Consider the following 7,289-nt stretch of genomic DNA (forward strand, 5'->3'; position numbering starts at 1 on the left):
TTGTCTCTTTACTAGTTTGCCTGGTAGTGTGTTGGAATTTTATCTCTTTCCATTGAGGCTGTTAAATTTTTTGGCTGTGTACAATAAAACACTTAATTGTATTTACATATACAACATGGGTATGTAGACACATTTAAAATGTAATTTTAAAGCATGATTATATCTTCAAAAGTTATGTGTCATAACCATATATGTGCCTCAAACTTATCTTACAAATACTGTATATTATCCTACCACAGACCCCTGATTTAAAATTAAGCCCCCTTCATCTTCTAATCGCACCTACCTTAATAAAACTCCATGCTTTTTTTATTTAGATAAAAAGAAAATGGCAGGGGGCATATATAAAACAAGCTGCAATAACATAGGGGATTAATTATCTGCAAATGAGTATTGTGCTTTTATACTATAGTTGTAATACAATTAAATGAAATTAATTATTTATTCATAGTCTAGGAACAAGCTGTGCTGTTTTGTTTTCAAATCTTTGACTTAAAATAGTTTTTATACAAGGTGCTATAAAGTCTTTTTTCCAACACAAATTGTTGATTTAGTTTAACAGTCTGAGTTATTTATTACATTTTTTTGTAAGGGTATAACTTTACCAACTGAAAAGTTTACAAAATGAATACCATACTGCGAAAAATGATTGATGCAGTGAGAGTGGAACATTGGTTCTTAACATTATTTCTCTAATTTAGAAATATTATACAAATTAAGAAACACACACATATACTGTATATATATTTATATGTATGTACATGCAAACTGAAGACATGGGGAAAACAATGCAATCTTTCATGTTTTGATGCTTACCAGTTCTCGGATGTAAGACCATTTGAGCAAGAACCGAAAGTACCAGTTGATCAGGAATTGTGTGTTTACAAGGTTAACAAGTAACAATAGATTAACTTCACCCCTTTAGCATCCAAGGCACAAAATCATCAAATCAAATGTAAAAAGGTAATTATATGTAAATGTTTTTTTTTCACCTCTCTTAAACAATCTGCTTGATTGGATGACATATTCTTACAGAGCTTCTACAATAGTAAACCATTATTTCTCACCTAGTTGACTGAAGTTGCCAATGAACATCTCAGTAAAATCAAGCAATGGCAATTACAGGATTTTCTACCTACTCCTTCTTGCATACAAGTAACAGTATGCTACCTATTTTATTGAGAGTAAATTGTCCAATGTATAGCATCCACACCTAAATCAGACAAATATTGCAGATCATGCCAGTGCTAAATTAGTACTGAAATACTTTTTCCTTAGAGAAGCAATTGCTGCTGCCCAATAATTTAGTAGGGGTTAAAAGGTCAAATAATAATAATAAAGTCCATCAGTTTACAGTGAGAAGGAATAATTTTTTATTATATTATTATCAGACCTTTAAAATGGAGTGTATATGCCTACATCATAATTCCAGTATAATACCAAAAATAAAACCTAACAAAGTGAATAACAAAATCTTATTAAACAGAACCCAACCCAAATGTTTCAAAAAAACTTTGAGGGTTGGCAGTCCTCAAAGGCATCCACAACACCAATTTGGTATCTGCATCTTCATGCTATTGCTGCTCCCAGACGTACAATCACCCAGCTTAGCAACAATATCACTACTAGTAATATAACTACTTGATACGTTACAGTATCCCTACTTGAAGACTATCCCAAACTAAAAAAATTAGTTCACCTCATTTTTCACAACATTCAGGAGACTCAACACCAAAGATGGATCCCCAACCCCATTGATATCAACACCAAAAAACATTTCCCTCGAGGACCTCTACAGCTTACAATAATCCAGTCCTCACAGGAGAAACTAAAAACTCCAAACCTTAACCCTCTGCAACCACACAGGGTAGGGATGATGGAAAGCTCTCACTAGAACAGCTAAATCTCTTGTGACCTCATCTGTCTCCTAAACCTTTATCACTTGAGCCCTACCTCTACAAGCTGACCCTTCCATGACCAAAAAACAACTTTATAACCTTAAAAAATAACAATCCCAAAGGAAATATTGGAGGGACCTTTAAGGTACATATCACATCAAATATATAGTTAAAATGCCAGCCAATTCCCATCCATTAAAATATTTGAATATAGAAATGAACAAACAATCCACATAACAATAACAATACACAGAAAATACGCATGACTAGGGTAGCGAACATCCCATAACAATACACCCTTCCAACAATTACCATCCTCCTTTATTAAATAAACACAAAAACATTGTTTGGATTATCTGGGCCATAGCAGCCTTCTTTATTAACCATAACAAAATCTTAAAACAATTTCGACATATTGTACACAAATTTTGACATAGAGATGCAGGTCCATATAAACTACTATCACCCTAACCAGATTGTGTTCCTGTGGATACTTTCGTGTTCTGGCCCCTAGCCGCTAATACACTGGCTCAGGGACAACTGTACTAACATCCACAGCTCCCCTTGGCCTCCCTTACAGCCAGGTGACACCTGAGGCCCGACTTAAAACAGGAACTTCATACCTCAGATGGGTTCCAACCCCTTTTGTTGCATCACCTATCTACCTTTTGAACCTGCAACCCCGCCATCACGCAGCAAGCCTGCCCCTTTAGGCTTGTGCCTACCGCCATACCTGCAATGGCCTAAGCAGGAGCAGCAAGACGGGTTCTTGCAAACCAAGACACCAGAGATCCAACCCCACCTAGTTCAAAGGAACACCATGACTCCTTAAGAATACTGAAATCTCCTCCGCGGTGCCTCACTACAAAACCCCTGTTCCCAATTACAAACCTGCCCACTTCTTTATTAATTTGATACATGCTTTATTTAGTTGTTCAACTGATCGAGCGTGCCTCCAAGACTTGCGCTCCACTATTTCAGACCACAGCAGCACAGTATCTGGCATGGCTATCCCTAGACGCAGAAAATCAAATTTAATATTGTGGATTAATTCCCACATAGATTGCAAGCCCACATTATTTCCCCAGCATGGGTCAACAATATATCCGAGGCATATCCAAACATGCGTATGTGCCAACTTTTGGGATGACCGGGCTCCACAGCATACCGGGGACACCTATCCAGCTGACCTGAGCCGTGCTGCAAGGGATCCCCAATTGCTGCTTATTAGGCCGGACATCAGCTCTCCTCGCTCCCCAGCGCACATAGGAGTGCCACAGGATCCAAATTAAGCAGACATCCACCTTTGTAAAATATAAAAAAAACCTAACACCAACTTCCTGTTGGCACTAAACTGCAGCCAAAGCTGCCCCTCCCCCCTCATTTTTTGTGCTCCAGACCGCAACAGACCTTCCACCATAACACACCCAGATGTATATTTTCGTTATTATTTATTCTTTTTTTTCTTTTATTTTCTTTAATACCGCATATGGAGCACCCGGAGTCTCCCGGAGGAAAAGTCACCCGGACAACAACCTGCAGCAACTAAACTTTGTTTAAAGACAACCCCAAATAGATACCGGGACAAATAAAAGCCATTCTCATGAGGCCCTTCACCCAAGGGCCGCAACCTCATATACTGATACACCGCCTGCCACGGACAAATGGCTGCACCTTGTAACCTAAAAAGCACCAAATTAACCCCGTGGCCCCTTTGATCGGTCTTGGACTGCAGCACACGGACCCACATTTTGTCCTCCCCCAACTTCAAATCACCCACGGCTAAACCACCAGCTGAAATTTTGTTAATCGCCTCCACCACCCCCAAATTTTCACATCGCAAAATGACCCTCTTATTCTTCAACTGCTCACCCCACAACTCCAGCGCAACCCCGATAGGAAAAAGTTCCAAAAATTCCAAGTTCTTGCAAAACCTGCCCTCCCTCCATTCACTTGGCCAAGGCTATGCTCTCCATCTTCCTTGGAAAAGGGCTCCATAACCTGTTGACTCTGCTGCATCCATAAACAATTCCAATGCATCATTCTACATCCCGTCAACCATCCACAACATGCGTCCATAGTAGTCATGCAAAAACCACAACCAAACACCCAAATCATCCCTCAACCCCTTGGTCAGGCGTAAAAAATGTCCTGAATCCCACACCACAGTCGTTGCAGCAGCCAAACACCGACAAAAGACTCTTCCTATGGGCATAATCCTACATGCAAATTTCAACTTGCACAAGAGTGACTGTAACTTCCTAAACTCCCTAAACACAACTCCCTAAACACAACTTCTGTAAACCATAAGCTCTCCACACCAATTCTAGCAAATTCCCCAGCTTGTCCGCTGGGAGCCTACATTCCGTGGCCTCTGAATCAATACCTATCACCAAAAAACTCAGTACCCAGCATCGTCGTCTTGTCTTTGGCCAGTGGAACCCAAAAGACTCAGCCACCCTCTGTAACGTCATCAACAGATTTGCACACGGTGGGCCGATACACAGGAAATCATCCAAATAATGAATGATGGAACTTCAAAAAACACACAAGACACTCAGCATCCCATTGGCAGGCATCTATCTAAAAGGATGCACCCCTCCCACTCAAAACCTAACAAACGAACACTTTCCAGGTGTACCAGCAACAACCGATACATGACTTCTATGTCTGCTTTAGTCATCAAACAACCCTTCCCAAATTTCCTTACCCAATCAAAAGCAACATTAAAAGAGGTATACGCTACCCTGCACAAATCCGGATCAATCACCTCATTGACTTACCCTCCTCTAGGGTAAGACAAGTGGTGAATCATGCAATATTTGTTGGGTTTTTTAGGGACCACCCCTAATGGCGAAATGACCAAATTATCCAGGGGAGGCTTCTCAAAGGGTCCTGCCATCTTCCCCAATTCAACCTCCCTAAGCAATTTGGCTGTAACCACCTCCCTATGCTTAAGAGCCGACTTTGAATTCCGTAGCTTGGGGGAACAACCTCCAAGTTGCACTGAATCTGAAAACCCACCGAAAAGCCCAACTCCAGCCACCGCCCTATCCGGGTACTTACTGAGCAAAGGCAGCATTCTTTCCACCCTCACTGGGGTCCTCTCTTTTTCCAGCAATATCCCCTGCGTGGCCTCGGTCCTTGGTGGGGCACCGCGAGGTAGTATGGGGCCCCCCGCACCTGGCACAATTGTGCTTGAAACGGCAAGTCCGAACTTGCAGCCTCCTTCATTATAAGCCCAGGCGTTTTCCCGCCTAAGGTCCCACCTAGCCAGAACCCCCCCCCCCCCCCCCCCCCCCCCCGAGAAACCACTCTCCTTAGCGGACGTCATGAGCCGCATCCACAGGCTAAAATCCTTGTGGTCCCATCTCATCATTGGGCGATTTGCCATCCTTTGGCGAAATTGCTTATCGTTGCGTAACCACGCCAGCCCCCTATATATATCCTATGAGCTTTGCTGATTGCGTCGAAGTAACAAAAGAGCACCAAACAATTCTGCAGCGCACTTTTCACAATAACACTAGCTAAGATAACAAAACCTTGCATCCAATTCTGAAGCATCTGCCTTAGTCTCCTGTACCTGAAAACGTTCAAGCGGCAGTAGAGCAAAAATATCTACATATTCACCTCTCCATATTTTTTCTCTAACTTCCACCGCAGACATAAACCTCCTCTTTTGCCATGTCTGCCACCCCTGAACCCTCGCTCAATACAACCCCCTCCCCGCCAGCACTCACTTTTTCCTGACCCATCGTCAGAGAGGCATTCGGCGTGGAGCAACCACTACCCCTTTGGTCCACATCCGACAAACTTCTGTCCCCTGCAACCCTGTGTCCTCCACTATCCGACACCTGTGGTCCATCACAGCCCCTGTGCACTAGCCTCCCAGCCTCACCTGCCCCAAATTGCCACTGCAAATCCCTCAACCCATCCAGCAATCCGGCTACATTCCCAGCAACAGCACCCCCAACACCATCACCCAGGCCCCTCGCTCCAGCATCACTCTCCCTCAGAGTGCCCTGTACAACCTCAGCAGAAGCACCCAATTAACAAGAAGTAAAGTCCCCACCCTAACCCCTTCCCCAGACTCACCAGGCTGTCGAGGGCGACCCCTCACAGCAGCCGCAGATGCCTGTCCGGCTGATGGTCCTCCTTGCGGCACCAGGTCTTGAGTGCCCCCTTCTCTATCCGATACTTCCCCTTCAGGCCTGCTCTTTATGGCTTACTTCCTGCAACCTCCTGATGCAACATCACTTTCAGTCGCTCCTTGTGACTCGGAAGGCATCGCCCCACATCTTCTCCCACAGATGCAGGCCTCACCTCTTCACCAGCCGACTGCCAACCACCCTCTGCTCCAGACTCTGCTTGGCTCCCATCCTCCACAGCAGACGCCCTGACAGCCCTGTGTCACTCTTCTTCGCCGGGCAGGGTCCCGCCTGCACTGCAGATTCCTCCCAGGCTGTGCACCGGACGGCTGGCCTGAGGGGTTCCTGGTGGGGCTCCGACGACGGCGCTGGACCCCACGGCCGTAAATGTACAGGCTGCTCAATTGTAGCCGCCTGCTCGACCTCTGGAAGCATGGTATCCAGCTGACCTTGCAACCAGTCCATACCACGCTCCTCAGCAGCCGCCCGCAAGCGACGTCCTCCATAGAAGCAGAGGCCATTAATGAGCTCTCAACAATTCTTCACTCCTCTTCTTCAAAGTGACAGCCCCCTTTCTTTACCGCACTTCCTATGATTTCACCCTTGACTCCTCCTACATACTTGACCCCACCTTATCTCCTCATGCTGCTTAACAACCCTCTTACTCATATTACACTTGTTCTATAATTTTCCTTCTCATCCCTGTCATGAGGCCCTTCCCCTATCTTTGTCTTGCTCCAGGCCTACTTATAATAAAAATTTGACGTGTTTCGTGGATCAACTGTCTGCTTCCTCGGGAACTGACATGAGCCCTACAAATATGGTTTTTTGCATCAGTATCATATAATACAAAAGACACTAAATTTAAAAAACATGTATCGAGATAATAATTAGCGGAAAATACTAGCGGAGAAGACAAGCAGAGGAAGAAAAGTGCACTCAGGAAATGGCACACGCAAACAAGTGTGGGAGTGAAACTGAATGCCTAAAAATAATGTGTACCTAATATATCAAAATTATTCTCCCACCAAAGCCTATAAACTTTGTCCTGGCACATGACCAGGTAATTTGGATCTACCGCCCCCACCCTCCAACAGAAAAAACCCCGCACCTTAACTTCTCAAAACATTTCCCGCACCAATCACAATTTTCCTTTTACACTCCCAACTACCCCTGCCTACCAGCCAATACACCCCACCCCCCAAAAATCACAGACACCTTCTTTGGGTTTAAATTGGCTGGC

The sequence above is a fragment of the Pyxicephalus adspersus genome, chromosome 4, assembly GCF_032062135.1.
Source record: "Pyxicephalus adspersus chromosome 4, UCB_Pads_2.0, whole genome shotgun sequence".
NCBI classification, from domain to species: domain Eukaryota; kingdom Metazoa; phylum Chordata; class Amphibia; order Anura; family Pyxicephalidae; genus Pyxicephalus; species Pyxicephalus adspersus.